The sequence below is a fragment of the Hylobates moloch genome, unplaced genomic scaffold (assembly GCF_009828535.3).
Source record: "Hylobates moloch isolate HMO894 unplaced genomic scaffold, HMol_V3 SCAFFOLD_7, whole genome shotgun sequence".
Classification (NCBI taxonomy): Eukaryota; Metazoa; Chordata; class Mammalia; order Primates; family Hylobatidae; genus Hylobates; species Hylobates moloch.
Window position 1 is genome coordinate 102,827,427 of NW_026652282.1, and position 17,963 is coordinate 102,845,389.

The following is a 17,963-nucleotide window of genomic DNA, read 5'->3' on the forward strand; positions in this document are numbered from 1 at the left end:
AAGTGTCTGTTCATGTCCTTTGCCCACTTTTTGATGGGGTTGTTTGTTTTTTTCTTGTAAATTTGTTTGAGTTCATTGTACTGGTACCACAACAGAGACATAGATCAATGGAACAGAACAGAGCCCTCAGAAATAATGCCACATATCTACAACTATCTGATCTTTGACAAACTTGACAAAAACAAGAAATGGGGAAAGGATTCCCTACTTAGTAAATGGTGCTGGGAAAACTGGCTAGCCATATGTAGAAAGCTGAAACTGGATCCCTTCCTTACTACACCTTATACAAAAATTAATTCAAGATGGATTAAAGACTTACATGTTAGACCTAAAACCATAAAAACCCTAGAAGAAAACCTAGGCAATACCATTCAGGACATAGGCATGGGCAAGGACTTCATGTCTAAAACACCAAAAGCAATGGCAACAAAAGCCAAAATTGACAAATGCGATCTAATTAAACTAAAGAGCTTCTGCACAGCAAAAGAAACTACCATCAGAGTGAACAGGCAACCTACAAAATGGGAGAAAATTTTCGCAACCTACTCATCTGACAAAGGGCTAATATCCAGAATCTACAATGTTTACAAGTTTAAAAGTCATCTTTTGTTTTCTGTGGTCTAGGAGACTCAGCAGAGCACAGCTCCATAAACTCTCATAGCTAGATGATTTAGGATCCAGTTAGGTAAAAGCTGTAAAAATAGGGACACTCAATGCATGCAAAAACTACTTCTAGTGAGAGCCTGCCAATATGGATTTATTGCTGGAGCAAGCCAGTGAAGAAGGTATGGGAGGTGAGTGCCTACTCTTCTATTTGAGGAAGCAGAAGTCTCACACTTTTCCAGCAGGGATGGATTTCTAGTTTGAACTTGTCACTAAAACAAGCTGGAGCGGAAGTCGCAGGGAGTGCCCATTTTCTCTTTCAGACACATTGGTTTCCCAGGCTGCTTTCAAAGAGAGATTAGAGATGTTTATCTCTAGAGCAAGCCAGGGAAGAGGGTGCAGGGAGTGCCATTTCTGCCATTTTCCTGGCAGAAGCTTCCACACCCTTTGTATGAAGAGATTTTAGGGCTGGGATTATCACTAGGGCAAGGCAGAGTGAGAGGTAAAGGAAACACTTATCCTGATCAAACAAGCAGTGTTTTCACACCCTCTTTGCAGAAAGAACCTTCTGATATGGGGTTAAATCTGAAGTACACCAGTGAAGAAGGTGCAGGGAGTGTACTCTTTTCCTTTCAGGCACTGTGAAGTCCCTTAGCATTCCTCTAATAAGAGACCACAGAAATTTATCTCAGGAGCACGCCAGGGAAGAAAGTGTGGAGAGTACCACTTTCCTGTTCTTGCTGGCAGAGGCCTCCAATGTCTTTATACAGAGATATTGTAGGCCTGGAATTATGATATCAGTAAGTCAAGGAAGAAGGTGCTGGGAATGCCCCTTCTCCGTTCAAGTTTCATACCATCTTTGTGAGGAGAGCCTTCTGGTCTAGAATTATTGCTGACGGATTCTAGGGAAAAAGGCACAGGGAGGCCCTCTTTTCCCTTTCAGGCACAGGGAGGTACCCTAGCCTCCCTCTAATGAGAGACTGAAGACATTTGTCCCAGGAGCAAGTCATGAAAGAAAGTGTGGGAAGTGCTGCCCTCCTTTCCTTGCTGGCCGAGGCCTCCAATCTCTTTCCAAGGAGACATTGTAAGGGTGAAATTGTCACTGGAGCAACCCTGGAAAGAAGGCATGGGGAGTTCCCTCCATCCCCTTTAGGCTAGAAGACATTTATTATTTCCTATGTAGACTCCCATATACTGGTTTGCTAGAGGCCAGAGCCACAGGGAGTTGCTGGAGAAGCATGCAGCCAAACCCTTTCCAGAAGGAAATTTAAAGCTGGACTCATCCTGCAGACTACAACTGTTGGGAGTGCTTGTATGGCCAAACCCTTCCTTTGTTCTTTGTGCTTGAGGGAAATCCTGTGATGAACTGTTGCTGGTATTCCTAAAATATGGCTATTTAAGATCCCTCCTGCAGGGACAATAAAAATTGGACACTATATGTGTGGTACAAGCCCCTCATCTCTTGGGAAGAAGCTAGGAGTTGAGATTTCCTTCCCATATTTAAGATGCAGTGCTCAGGGTGGTGTTAGTATGTAAGTGAATCTCCACTTTTTGTACCCATTGTGATGTGGATTTTTTTTTAGTCATCCTGTGTGTAGGAGTCTTTCCATTGCATTCTGGTTTTCTCTGGAGAGAATTGATCCATTTGTAGGTGCTTAGTCAGTGTGACTGTGAAATGAGAGCTAGTCATGAGCCTCCTATTCTGCCATGTGTCTCCAAAATTTCTTTTTTAAGAAAACATTTGGCCATGCCTGAAAGCACCCCTGCAGTCAGTTCTATGTATGGGTGGGCTGTTTCTCTGCCTCAGCAAGAATACAAGTTAGGTCTTTAAATTGTCATATAACATAATGTCAGATTCATCTAAAGCATATGGGTTTCACTTTAATCAATAGCTTGGGGCATCAGAATTCTAGACACTTTTGAGAGCTTAACCTTCAAGTGACTGCTACACAGATCCTGCCAAAAGTGCAATCGAGACAACTTATCTGGGAGACAGTGCCTGTGCTATATTATCTACCAATTTTTCTAAATTGTAGTTCTATCTCTATATCAAGTTAGATCTACAGAGTGTAATAGACCTTGGCTCTATTAACTGAGTATACAGTGAAAATACTTTCACTTGAGTTATAGCATAATGATTTGACCTTGAGTTTTATGAAGGGCCAGTATGAGAAACAGATGTTTGATATACCTTTTCTATTTTTTCTAAAAACCAAACCAAAACAAAACAAAACACTCTGGAAGATACTGTGAACTCTGTTAATCTCTGTAAATAATAGAAGAGAATAAAAAATTATCAAATATTAGCCCTTGACAGTAATTCTTCAGATTCCCTTTTGAGAACATATCGCTCAAGACACACTTTATTTTGAGGGAGGAAAATGTGATACATATATTGCATCAGACAACTACTTTGGAAGGGCAAAGGTGGTGCTTCCTTTTGTACCTTGGATGAAAATGCAACACAAGGTTTGCAGAACAATGAAAACAAATTTAGAAATAAATATGAAAGTCTACTTTATTTTTAAGTAGTAGCCAGGTTTCTTTATCTAGTATTGGACTACAAGTTTGGTAAGAAGAAATTTGGTAGGTGTAATTCATATCCCCTTTATGTTTTTACCAGAGGCAAATATCATAGTAAAGGGCTGCAACATTTTACTGTTCCAGGAGATGTCATTTTGTTTGTGAATGGTGACCCATTAGTTGTGCAGTGCACAAGCTGCTCAACCATATATAGCACACCTGACTTGCTGTCTCCATCCGAGTTACAACATTTTGAAAAGTAGAATTAAAAATTTCCAGTAACTATCTTTATTTAATATCTGTAAACATATATCTGTTGTGTATGTGTGTGTGTGTGTGTGTGTGTTTATGTGTACACACTTCTTGTATAAGGTTCTGACTGGGGCTTAAATCCAAGTGGGATATTAGTTTGTGTTTTATAATTATTTTGTTTTTTATTTTTTCTTTTTGACTTTACTTTCAATTCCAGTCAGGTACAGCCAAACATTTCTACCTGAAAAATCTAGACTAATTGAGATGGTAAATTTTTCATAGACACCCTTTATCAGGTTCAGTAAGTTTTCTTCTATTCCTAATATGCTGAAAGTTTTAATATTAATTAAGTCACTGCTAAAGTACATTAAATATTTGTTCTGCATTTATCAAGATTATCATATGGTTTTAGTTTGACTATTATTATGGTGAATTTCATAAATTTAGTTCATAGTGATAGATCAAACTTGTATTGCTAGAATAGACTACCTGGTAATGATGCAATATCATTTTAATACTTTGGTGGTATTTCTTTGCTACTGCTTTATTAAGAAATTTCGCTTCTATATTCGTGAGTAATATCAATCCCTAATTTTCTTTCCTTGTAATTTTGTGTCAGATTTTGGTGACAGTGTTATAATAGCCCCATAAAATGAGATGGGAAGTGTTCTCTCTTCTAATTTTTGAGTTTGTGTAGAATTGGTATTTCTTCCTTAAATGTTTAATATAATTCACTAGGGAAACCATATGGTCCTAGAGATTTATTTGTGTGAAGGATTTTGATTTTGGATTTATTTTCTTCAATAGAAAGATATTTACACTTTATATTTTTTTCTAGGATAAATTTTGTTAATTTTTGTCTTCCAAGTACTTATCATTACCTCCATGTTGTCATATTTTTCGGCATACAGCTGCTCATAACATCTCCACTTCATGTTTTTTGTTCTTTATTTTCTTTATTTTCTTTTCCTTAAACTTTTAAGTTCAGTGATACATGTGCCAGATGTGCAGGTTTGTTAAATAGATAAATGTGTGCCATCATGTTTTGCTGCAGAGATCATGCCACCACCTACTTATTGCACCCAGCATCCATTAGCTATTCTTCCTGATGCCCTACCTCCTCCAACAACCCTTCCAACAGGCCCCAGTGTGTGTTGTTCCCCTCCATGTGTTCTCACCATTCAGTGCCCACTTATAAGTGATAATATTTGGTGTTTAGTTTTTCTGTTCCTCAGTTTTCTGAGAATAATGGCTTTGAACTCCATCCATATCCCTGCAAAGGATATGATCTTATTTCTTTTTATGGCTGCATAGTATTCCATGGTGTATCTGTACCATATTTTCTTTACCCAGTCTATCACTGATGGGCATTTAGGTTATTTCCAAGTCTTTGCTATTATAAATAGTGCTGCAGTAAACATATACATGCATGCATCTTTATAATAAAATGACTTATTTGCCTCTGTGTATATAACTAGGAATGAGATTGTTGGGTCAAATGGCATTTCTGCCACTAGGTCTTTGAGGAATTGCCACATTGTCTTCTACAATGGTTGAATTAATTTACACTCCCACCAACAGTGTGAAAGCATTCCTTTTTCTCTGCAATCTTGCCAACATCTGTTGTTTTTTGTCTTTTTAATAATAGCCATTCTGACTCATGTGAGATGGTATCTCATTGTGGTTTTGATTTGCATTTCTCTAATGCTCGGTAATGTTGAGCTTTTTTTCATATGATGATTGGCCACATGCATGCCTTTTTTTGAAATGTGTCTGTTCATGTCCTTTGCCCATCTTTTAATGAGGTCATTTTTTTTTTCCTTGTAAATTGGTTTAAGTTCCTTGTAGATTCTGGATATTAGACCTTTGTCAGATGGATAGATTGCAAAAATGTTCTCCCATTCTGTAGGTTATCTGTGCACTCAGATAATAGTTTCTTTTGCTGCACAGAAAGCCCAGAAGCACAGAAGCACAGAAGCTCTATAGTTTAGTTAGATCCCATTTGCCGCTTTTCTTTTTGTTGCAATTGCTTTCAATGTTTTCATCATGAAATCTTAGCCCGTGCTTATGTCCTAAATGGTATTGGCTAGATTTTCTTCTAGAGTTTTTATAGTTTTGGGTTTTACATTTAAATCTTTAATCCGTCTTGAGTTAATTTTTGTATATGGTGTAAGGAAGGGATCCAGTTTCGATTTTCTGCATATGGCTAGCCTGTTACCCCAGCACAATTTATTAAATAGGGAATCCTTTCCCCATTTGATTGTTTCTTGTCAGGTTTGTCAAAGATCAGATGGTTTTAGATGTGTGGTCTTATTTCTGAGTTCTCTATCCTGGTCCGTTGGTCTACGTGTCTGTTTTTGTACCAGTACCATGCTGTTTTGGTACCAGTACCATGCTGTTTTGGTTACTGTGGCCTTGTAATATAGTTTGAAGTCAGTTAGTGTGATGCCTGCAGCTTTATTCTTTTGCTTAAGAGTGTCTTGGCTATTCGGACTTCTTTTTGGTTCCATATGAATTTTAAAATAGATTTTTCTAATTCTGTGAAGAATGTCAGTGGTAGTTTAATGGAAATAGGATTGAATCTATAAATTACTTTTGGCAGCTTTGCCATTTTCATAATGTTGATTCTTCCTATCCATGAGCTTGGAATGTTTTTTTCCATTTGTTTGTGTCCACTCTGATTTCTTTGAGCAGTGCTTTGTAGTTCTCCTTGAAGAGGTCCTTCACTTCCCTTGTTTGCTATATTCCTAGGTATTTTACTCTTTTTGTAGCAATTTTGAATGTGAGTTCATTGATGATTTGGCTCTCTGCTTGCCTGTTGTTATTGTATAGGAAGGCAATCAATTTTTGCACATTGATTTTGTATCCTGAGATTTGCCGAAGTTGCTTAACAACTTAGGAAGATTTGAGCTGAGACAATGGAGTTTAGGATCATGTCATCTTCAAAAAAAGATAATTAGACTTCTTTTCTTCCTATTTGAATACGTTTTGTTTCTTTCTCTTGCCGGATTGCCCTGGCCAGCACTTCCAATACTATGTTGAATAGGAGTGGTGAGAGAGGGAATCCTTGTCTTGTGCTACTTGTCGAGGGGAATGTTTCTGACTTTTTTTTTTTAAACTTTTTTTTTTTTTTTCCATTTACTGTGATACTGGCTGTGGGTTTGTTGTATATGGCTCTTATTTTGAAATATGTTCCTTCAGTACATAGTTTATTGAAAATTGTTAATATGAATAGATGCTGAATTTTATCAAAGGTCTTTTCTGCATCTATTGAGGTAATCATGTGGCTTCTGTTTTTAGTTCTGTTTGTATGATAAATCACATTTATTGATTTGTGTATTTTGAACAAACCTTATATCCTGGGGATAAAGCCTACTTGATCGTGGCAGATAATCTTTTTGATGTGCTGCTGGATTTGATTTGCCAGTGTTATATTGAGGATTTTTGCATTGATATTTATCAACGATATTGGTCTGAAGTTTTCTTTTTTGTTGTATCTCTGCCAGGTTTTGGTATGAGGATGATGCTGCCTTCATAGAGTGACTTGGGGAGGAGTCTCTCCTTTTCAGTTTTTTTGGAATGGTTTCAGTAGGAATGGTACCAATTCCCTCTGGTAGAACTCAGCTGCAAATCTGTCTGGTCCTGGGGCTTTTTTTTTTTTTTTTTTTTGGTTGGTAGGTTATTTATTACTGCCTCAATTTCAGAACTCATTATTTGTCTATCCAGGAATTAAATTTCTTCCTGGTTCAGCGTTTGGAGGGTGTATGCATCCAGGAATTTATCCATTTCTTCTAGCTTTTCTAGTTTATGTGCATATAAATATTTCTAGTATTTTCCGATGGTTATATTTCTGGGGGTCAGTGGTGATAACCCCCGTATCATTTCTGATTGTGTTGATTTAATTCTTCTCTCTTTTGTTCATTATTAGTCTAGGCAGCAGTCTATCTATTTTAATAATTCTTTCAAAAACCAGCTCCTGGAATAATTGATTTTTTAATTATTATTATACTTTAAGTTCTAGGGTACATGTGCACAACATGCAGGTTTGTTACATAGGTATACATGTGCCATGTTGGTGTGCTGCACCCATTAACTGGTCATTTAGCATTAGGTATATCTCCTAATGCTGTCCCTCCCCCCTCCCCCCACCCCACAACAGTCCCCAGAGTGTGATGTTCCCCTTTCTGTGTCCATGTGTTCTCATTGTTCAATTCCCACCTATGAGTGAGAACACACGGTGTTTGGTTTTCTGTCCTTGTGATAGTTTGCTCAGAATAATGGTTTTCAGCTTCATCCATGTCCTTGCAAAGGACATGAACTTATCCTTTTTATGGCTGCATAGTATTCCATGGTGTATATGTGCCACATTTTCTTAATCCAGTCTATCACTGATGGGCATTTGGGTTCGTTCCAAGTCTTTGCTATTGTGAATAGTGCCGCAATAAACATATGTGTGCATGTGTCTTTATAGTACCATGATTTATAATCCTCTGGGTATATACCCAGTAATGGGATTGCTGGGTCACATGGTATTTCTAGTTCTAGATCCTTGAGGAATTGCCACACTGTCTTCCACAATGGTTGAACTAATTTACACTCCCAACAACAGTGTAAAAGTGTTCCTATTTCTCCAGATCCTCTCCAGCATCTGTTGTTTCCTGACTTTTTAATGATTACCATTCTAACTGGTGTGAGATGTTATCTCATTGTGGTTTTGATTTGCATTTCTCTGATGGCCAGTGATGATGAGCATTTTTTCATGTGTCTGCTGGCTGCATAAATGTCTTCTTTTTAGAAGTGTCTGTTCATATCCTTTGCCCATTTTTTGATGGGGTTGTTTGTTTGTTTTCTTGAAAATTTGTTTAAGTTCTTTGTGGATTCTAGATATTAGCCCTTTGTCAGATGGGTAGATTGCAAAAGTTTTCTCCCATTCTGTAGGTTGCCTGTTCACTCTGATGGTAGTTTCTTTTGCTGTGCAGAAGCTCTTTAGTTCAATTAGATCCCATGTGTCTATTTTGGCTTTTGTTGCCATTGCTTTTGGTGTTTTAGTCATGAAGTCCTTGCCCATGCCTATGTCCTGAATGGTATTGCCTAGGTTTTCTTCTAGGGTTTTTATGGTTTCAGGTCTAACATTTAAGTCTTTAATCCATCTTGAATTAATTTTTGTATAAAGTGTAAGGAAGGGATCCAGTTTCAGCTTTCTGCATATGGCTAGCCAGTTTTCCCAGCACCGTTTATTAAATAGGGAATCCTTTCCCCGTTTCTTGTTTTTGTCAGGTTTGTCAAAGATCAGATGGTTATAGATGTGTGGTGTTATTTCTGAGGCCTCTGTTCTGTTCCATTGGTCTATATCTCTATTTTGGTACCAGTACCATGCTGTCTTGGTTACGGTAGCCTTGTAGTATTGTTTGAAGTCAGGTAGCGTGATGCCTCCAGCTTTGCTCTTTTGGCTTAGGATTGCCTTGGCAATGTGAGCTCTTTTTTAGTTGCATATGAACTTTAAAGTAGTTTTTTCCAATTCTGTGAAGAAAGTCATTGGTAGCTTGATGGGGATGGCATTGAATCTATAAATTATCTTGGGCAGTATGGCCATTTTCATGATACTGGTTCTTCCTATCCATGAGCATGGAATGTTCTTCCATTTGTGTCCTCTTTTATTTCGTTGAGCAGTGGTTTGTAGTTCTCCTTGAAGAGGTTGGAATCTGATGTTTTTGAAGGGTATTTTGTGTCTCTGTCTCCTTTAGTTGAGCTCTGATCTTGGTTTTTTCTTGTCTTCTGCTAGCTTTGGAGTGTATTTGTCTCATTTCTCTAGTTCTTTTCATTGAGATGTTAGGTTGTTAACTTGAGGTCTTTCTAGCTTTTTGATATGAGTATTTAGTGGTATAAATTTTCCCCTTAACACTGCCTTAGCTGCATCCCAGAGATTCTGGTACATTGTCTCTTTGTTCTCATTAGTTTCAAAGAACTTCTTGATCTCTGCCTTAATTTCATTATTTACCCAAGAGTCATTCAGGAGCAGGTTGTTCAATTTCCATGTAGTTTTGTGGTTTTGAGTGAATTTCTTAATCTTGAGTTCTAATTTGATGTTTTGTGGTTTGAGAGACTGTTTGTTATAATTTCCATTCTTTTGCATTTGCTGAGGGGTGTTTTACTTCCAATTATGTGATCAATTTTAGAATTAGTGCCATGTGGCAATGAGAAGAATGTATGTTCTGTTGTTTTGGAGTGGAGAGCTCTGTAGATATCTATCGGGTCCCCTTGATCCAGAGCTGAGTTCACATATTGAATATCTTTGTTAATTTTCTGTCTTGATGATCTGTCTAATATTGACAGTGGAATGTTGAAGTCTCCCACTATTATTGTGTGGGGATCTAAGTCTATTTGTATGTGTCTAATAACTTGCTTTATGAATATGGATGCCCCTGTATTGGGTGATATATTTTTATGATAGTTCTGCTTGATGAATTGAACCCTCTACTATTATGTAATGCCCTTCTTTGTCTTTGTTGATTTAGTCTGTTTTGTCAGAAACTAGTATTGCAACCGCTGCCTTTTTCTGTTTTCCATTTGTGTGGCAAATTTTCCTCCATCCCTTTATTTTGAACCTATCTGTCTTTGCATATGAGATGGGTCTCTTGATGATAGCATACCAGTGGGTCTTGGCTCTTTATCCAGCTTGCCATTCTTTGCCTTTTAATTGGGGAATTTAGCCCATTTACATTTATGGTTAGTATTGTTGTGTGTGAATTTGATCCTGGCATCATGATGCTGGCAGATTATTTTGCAGACTTGTTTATGTGTTTGTTTCATAGTTTCACTGGTCTGTGTACTTCAGTGTGTTTTTGTAGTGGCTGGTAATGGTTTTTCCTTTCCATACGTAGTGTCTCCTTCAGGAGCTCTTGCAAGGCAAGCCTCATGGTGACGAATTTCCTTAGCATTTGCTTGTCTAAAAAGGATCATATTTCTCCTTCACTTATGAAGCTTAGTTGAGCCAGATATCAAATTCTGGGTTTGAAATTCTTTTCTTTAAGAATGTTGAATATTGGCCCCCAATCTCTTCTGGCTTGTAAGGTTTCCACTGAGAGGTCCACTGTTAGTCTGATGGGCTTCCCTTGGTAGGTGTCCTGGCCTTTCTCTGTGGCTGCCCTTTACATTTTTTCTTTCATTCAACCTTGGAGAATCTGATGATTATGTGTCTTGGGGTTGATCTTTTTGTGGAGTTTCTTACTGGAATTTTCTGCATTTCCTGAATTCAAATGTTGGCCTCTCTTGCTAGGTTGGGGAAGTTCTCCTGGATGATATCTTGAAGTATGATTTCTAATTTGGTTAAATTCTCCCCCATCTCTTTTGGGTACCCCAGTCAGTCATATGTCTGTTTTTTTTATATAATCATATATATCTTGGAGTTTTTGTTTGTCACTTTTCATTCTTTGTTTTCTATTCTTCTCTGACTGCTTAATTTCAGAAAAGTAGTCTTCAAGCTCTGAGTTTCTTTCCTCCACTTGTTCTGTTCTTCTATTGATACTTGTGATTGCATTGTGAAGTTCTTGTGTTATGTTTCTTAGCTCTATCTGGTCGGTTATGTTCCTCTCCAAACTGGCTATTCTGGCTATCAACTCCTGTACTGTTTTATCAGGATTCTTAGCTTATTTGCATGGGTTACAACATGCTCCTTTAGCTCAGCAAAGTTGGTTATCACACACCTTCTGAAACCTACTTCTGTCAATTCAGTCATCTGAGCCTCAGCCCAGTTTTGTGCCCTTGATGGAGAGGTCTTGCAGTCATTTGGAGGAGAAAAGGTACTCTGGTGTTTTTAGTTTTCAGCATTTTGTGTTGATTCTTTCTCATCTTTACGGGATTATCTACCTTCAATATTTGAAGCTGCTGACCTTTAAAGGAGGTTTTTTTTTTGGTGGGGTGTTTTTTGTTGATGTTGTTGCCAATGTTTTCTGTTTGTTTGTTTGTTTGTTTGTTTTTCGTTTAATAGTCAGGCCATTCTTCCATAGGGCTGCAGCATTTTGCTGGGAGTTGGCTCCAGACCCCAGTTGCCTCAGTTTTTCCTGTACCTGGAAGTATAACTAGTGAAGCCTACAAAACTGCAAAGATGGCAGCGTGCTCCTTCCTCTGGAAGCTCTGTCCCAGGGGGACACTGACCTGTTGCCATCCTGAACATGCCTGTAGAAGGTACCTGGAGACCCCTGCACGGAGGGCTCACCCAGTCAAGATAAACAGGATCAGGAACCTGCCCAAAGAAGCAGGCTGGCTGCCCTTTAGTAGAGCAAATGCACCACATTGGGGGCACCCTTCCTCATCCAGACCATATGTATTCTCCAAAAGCAGCAGGCTGGAAGAGCTGAGTCTACCAAATTTCAGAGATGACAGCCCCTACTCCCACTGGGAACTTCATCCCAGGGAAAGAAAAGAGCTCTGTCTGTAGAACCCTTGCTTGAGTGGCTGAAGCCCCTGCAGAGAGTTCTCACCCAGTGAGGAGCAATGGATTGGAGTTTTGCTTAAAGAAGCAGTCTGGGCACTATCTGGAAAGGCGGCTGTGCCGTACTGTGGAGGACTTCTCATCTAGATCACCAGTATTCTTCAAAGCTGACAGGCTGAAACAACTGAGTCTACCAAATCTCAGAGATGGCAGCAGCCCCTCCCCTTGGGAACTCAGTCATGACTCAGGTAGACTCCAGCCTGCTGCTGCTGGATGGCTTGAATTCCAAGCCAGTGGGTCTCAACCCAAGAGCCATCATGGAAAGGGTCCCAATGAATTATGCCACTTGGCTCCCTGGACTTACAGCCCCCTTCCTAGTGACATGCACAGATGGATTTCCCGCCTTGCTGCAGATCCCAGGGTGGGAGTATGCAAAACTTCCATGTCTCTGTGTGTGCCTGAGTGGCTGCTCTGCCAACACTCCACACAGCTCTGTGTATTGCACTCAAGGTCCTGGAGTGTGTGCTCATAAGGGGATCTTGTGATCGGCAGGTTGCAAAGATCTGTGGGAGGAGTATGATTTCCCAGGTGGGGTGACACAATCACTCACCTCTTCTCTTGGCTGGAGGTGGGAGTTCCCTTGGCTCCCTGATGCTCCCGGATGGGCTGTCACCCCGCTCTGCTTCTCTTCACTCTCTGTGGGTTGAGCTGTTTGCCTAGTCAGTTTCAATGTGAGAACTGGATATCTCAGTTAAAGGTGCTGACTTCACTCGCTCCTTTTATTTCTCTGTGTAAGGACCACAGACCACAGCTGCTTCCAATTGGCCATCTTGGCCTCTCCCGATTTTATATTTTTAATGTCTGCAGAAACTGTGATGATGTCCCCTCACTCATTCTTCATGCAAGTAATTTGCCCTGTATATCAGTCCATTTTCATGCTGCTGAGAAAGACATACCTGAGACTGGGTAATTTACACAGGAAAAAGGGTTTAATGGACTTACAGTTCCACATGGCTGGGGGGGCCTCACAATCATGGTGGAAGGCAATGAGGAGCAAGTAATGTCTTACATGGATGGCAGCAGGCCAAAACAGAAAGCTTGTGCAGGGCAACTCCCCCTTATAAAACCATCAGATCTCATGAGACTTATTCACTATCATGAGAACAGCATGGGAAAGACCTGCCCCCACTATTCAATTGCCTCCCATCAGGTCCCTCACACAAGATGTGGGAATTCAAGATGAGATTTTGGTGGAGACACAGCCAAACCATATCATTTTGCCCCTGGCCCCTCCCGCATCTCATATTGACACATTTTGAAACCAATCATGCCTTCTCAATAGTCCCCCAAATTTTAATTCATTTCATCATTAACTCAAAAGTCCACAGTCCAACGTCTCATCTGAGACAAAGCAAGTCCCTTCTGCCTATGAGCCTGTAAAATCAAAAGCAAGATAATTACTTCCTAGATCCAATGGGGATACAGGCATTGGGTAAATACACCCATTCCAAATGGGGGAAATTGGCCAAAACAAAGGGTCTAAAGGCCCCATGCAAGTCTAAAATCCAGCGGGACAGTCAAATCTTAAAGCTCCCAAATGATCTCCTTTGACTGTATGTCTCACATCCAGGTCAGGCTGATGCAATACATGAGTTCCCGTGGTCTTGGGCATCTCTGCCCCTGTGGCTTTGCAGGGTACAGCCTCCCTCCCAGCTGCTTTCATGGCCTGGTGTTGAGTGTCTGTGGGTTTCCAGGCACACAGTGGTGCAGACTGTAGGTGGATCTACCATTCTGCAGTTTGGAGGATGATAGCCCTCTTCTCACAGCTCCACTAGGCAGTGCCCCATTGGGGACCCTGTGTGGAGCTTCAACTCTATATTTTCTTCTGCACTGCCCTAGCGGAGCTTCTCCATGAGTGCTCTGCCCTGCAGCACCCCTCTTCCTGGACATACAGGCATTTCCATACGTCCTCTGAAATCTAGGCGGAGGTTCCCAAATATCAATTCTTCTGTGCACCCACAGTCTCAACACTGTGTGGAAGCTGCCAAGGCTTGGGGCTTCCACCTTCTGAAGCCATGGCCCAAGCTGTATCTTGACTCCTTTTAGCCATGGTTGGAGCAGCTGAGACACAGGGTGCCACGTCCCTAGGCTGCACACAGCAGGGGGGCACTGGGCCTGGCCCAGGAATCTATTTTTTCGTTTTAGGCCTTCAGACCTGTTATGAGAGGGGCTGCCGTGAAGACCTCTGACGTGCCCTGGAGACATTTTGTCCATCATCTTGGCTATTAACATTGGGCTTCTTGTTACTTATGCAAATCTCTGCAGCCAGCTTGAATTTCTCCTCAGAAAATGGGATTTTCTTTTCCATCACATTATCAGGCTTCAAATTTTCCAAACTTTTATGCTGTTTCCCTTTTAAAACTGAGTGCCTCTAACAGCACACAAGTCACCTCTTGAATGCTTTGCTGCTTAGAAATTTCTTCTGCCAGATACCCTAAATCATCTCTCTCAACTTCAAAGTTCCACAGAACTCTAGGGCAGGGGCAAAATGCTGCTGGTCTCTTGTGACATCACAAGAGTCACCTTTGCTTAAGTTCCTGACAAGTTCCTCATCTCCATCTGAGACCCCCTGGATATCATTGTCCAAGTCATTATCTGAATTTTGGTCAAAGCCATTCAACCGGTCTCTAGGGAATTCCACACTTTCCCACATTTTCCTGTCTTTTTCGGAGCCCTCCAAACTGTTTCAGTCCCTGCCTGTTACCCAGTTCCAAAGTCGCTTCCACATTTTTGGGTATCTTTTCAACAGTGCCCCACTCTACTGGTACCAACTTACTGTATTAGTCCGTTTTTACACTGCTGATAAATACATACCCAAGACTGGGAAATTTACACAGGAAAAAGAGTTTAATGGACTTACAGTTCCACATGGCTAGGGAGGCTTCACAATCATGGCAGAAGGTGAGGAGGAGCAAGTCGGAGCAAGTCACATCTTCCGTGGATGTCAGCAGGCAAACAAAAGAGTGCTTGAGTACCTGTGCAGGGAAATGCCCCCTTATAAAACCATCAGATCTCATGAGACTTATCCACTATCATGAGAATATCACAGGAAATACCTGCCCCCATGATTCAATTACCTTCCACCAGGTCCCTCCCGCAACACATGGGAATTCAAGATGAGATTTTGGTGGGAACTCAGCTAAACCATATCATAATGTTATTCCTTTTCTCTATCAGTATTACTAGTAATTTATTATTTTTATTCAATTTTAAATGAAAATGCTTGACTGTGTTGATTTTATGTGTCATTTATTCAATTTCTATTTCATTGACTTTAATTATCATTAATTTATCTTTTCTATTTATTTTGGGCTGAATTTGCTCTTCTTTTTCTGGGTTCTTAAGATTAAAGCTGAGGTCACTAGTTTTAAACATTTCTTCTTACTTCCAGATTTACCAGGATATAAATGGTAAATAAACATTGAAGCTATTTACTGTGTACAACATGACATTTTGATATATGTATACCTTGTGAAATAATTATCACAATCTAGCTAATGAACCTATTTATCACTATACATAGTTATTGTGTGTGTGTGTGTGTGTGTGTGTGTGTGTGTGTGTGTGTGTGTGGTGAGAACATTTAAGATCTACTCTCCTCGTATATAAAATACAATACTGTTAGCTGTAGTAACCATGCTGTATATATTAGATCCTCCAAACTTACTCATCTTATAATTGAAAGTTAGTACCCTTTGACCAACATCTCCTCATTACATCATTAGTCACAATAGCTAAGACATGAAAACAATCCAAGTATTTATCAGTGGATGGATGGATAAAAAATTGTGTGTCTCTGTGTGTGTATTATGTAATAATAATAATTGGAATATTGTTAAGTCATAAAAAGAAGAAACCTGCCATTTGCAATAACATTGATGAGTCTTTAAGGCATTCCACTAAATGAAGTAAGTCAGAGCAAGAAAGATAAATACTGTATAATCTCACTTATGTATGAAATTCAAAATAAAAAGTCTTTCTTTTTTATTTAAGCATTTCAAGCTATATGTTTACTTTTTAGCACTATGTTAGCTGCATCCACATTTTTTTTGAGACAAGGCTTGCTCTGTCACCAAGGCTGAAGTGCAGTCTTGTGATCACAGCTCATTGCAACCTCCGCCTCCTGGGTTTAAGCAATCCTCCAACCTCAGCCTCCCAAATAACTGGTACTACAGGCATGTGCCACCACAACCAGCTAATTTTTGTGTTTTTTTGTAGACATGAGGTTTCTTCATGTTGCCCAGGCAACCATAACTTTTGATATGCTCTGCATTCTTTATAATTTAGTTCAAAGTAGTTTCTAATTTTTCATATAATTTCTTTGAATCATAGATATATCAACTAACTATCAAGTATTTCCGGATATTATAGATAATTGATTATTAATTGATTTGTAATATAATTCCATGTAACCACTGAGCATACTTTATATGATTTCATTCCTTTGAAATTTACTGAAGCTTGTTTTATAGCGCAGAATTTGTTCTGCATTGGTGAATATTCTATGTAAATTTGAATAATAGATTGTGTTTTCTGACTTATGTACATTAGATCAAGATGAGTAATATTCAAATCTATATTTTACTGGTTTATCTACTTGTCATATCTTTATGAGGGAAGCATTAAAATATTTGTTTATGATTGTGTCTTTATATATTTCTTTTTAAATTTCAGTTTTTATTTTGATATTCTGAAGCTTTCTTCTTAGGTGAATACACATTTTGTCTTCTTGATAAAGTAACCATTTTATTAGTATGAAAAGACTCTCTCACTCTCTCTGGCATTACCCTTTTCCATACAGTCTACATTTTCCGATATTAATATTAGTACTGCCATGGTATGTCTTTCTCCATTCTTTTAATTTCATTTATGTTCCTATATTAAAAGTGTATTTCTTGTAAAACACAGAGTTGGGCTTTGCTTTATTTTTTTTTATCTGATAATCTGATTTTCAATGGTTGTGTTTTAGCCCATTTATATTTGGTATAATTTTTCCTATGGTTTGGTTTAGTTTACCATCTTGCTATTTGTTTTGTATTTGTGTAGTCTGTTTTTCCATTTCTTCTTTTCTTCTTTTGTGTTAATTAAGGTTATTTTGGCATTTGATGTTATCACTTTATTGAATTTCAGCTATATTTTGTGTTATTTTTAGTGCTTTTTCTAAAATACGATAGTATAAATCCTGAACTAATTACAGTCTAATTTCACATATCTCATTAGTTTATATACAATATAAGAACCTTGCATTTGTAAAATTCCATATCTCTCTTCCAATATATATAATCTGGTGTAATACAGTTTACTTACACATACGTTATAAAACCCTCAATTTATTGCTATAAACATATGTAATCTTTGATTTTTATTTAATATATTTAAAAATATTTAACCATGTACTTACCCTTTCTGCTGCTCTTCATTTTGTTCCTGACAATTTACAGTTCCATCTAGTATTATTACTTTTTTTCCTGAAGAACATTCTTTTGCATTTCCTGAGGTATACTCCTATTGGAAACAACTTCTTTGGCTTTTGTATGTCTGCAAATGCCCTGATTTAGTCTATTTGATGGGAAATATATTTTCAATGTATAGAATTATAACTTAATATGTTTTTTCAACACTTTATGTATGTAATTCCATCATCTTCTACACCAACTTACTTTTTATAATAATTCTGCCGCCATTCTTATTGTTGTTTCCATCTATGTAGCATTTAGTTTTTCTCTGGAAGCTTTTACGATTATCATTTTCATTAGTTAGCAGCCATTTTACTATAAGCACTCAGCTGGGGTTTTCTTGTATGTATCTTAATCAGGGGTTGCTGAGGTCCTTGTTTCTGTAGGTTGCTATGTTCGAAATATTGGTTGTCAAAAATTTCCCTCCCCCTCCCAATATGGTATGGTACTCTTCTCATAAACAGGTTAGAGTCTATTATCACCTTCCTTGAATCTTAATTGTCTTTGTGAGTTTTTGATTGATATTATACAGTGGAAGTGGTGCTGCTTCCACTTCCAGGAATCATCAGAACCTGTGTACTTCCTCTTTTGCTCTTGGAAACCACCTGCTCTTTTGTAAGAGAATCTGTCTCATTCTT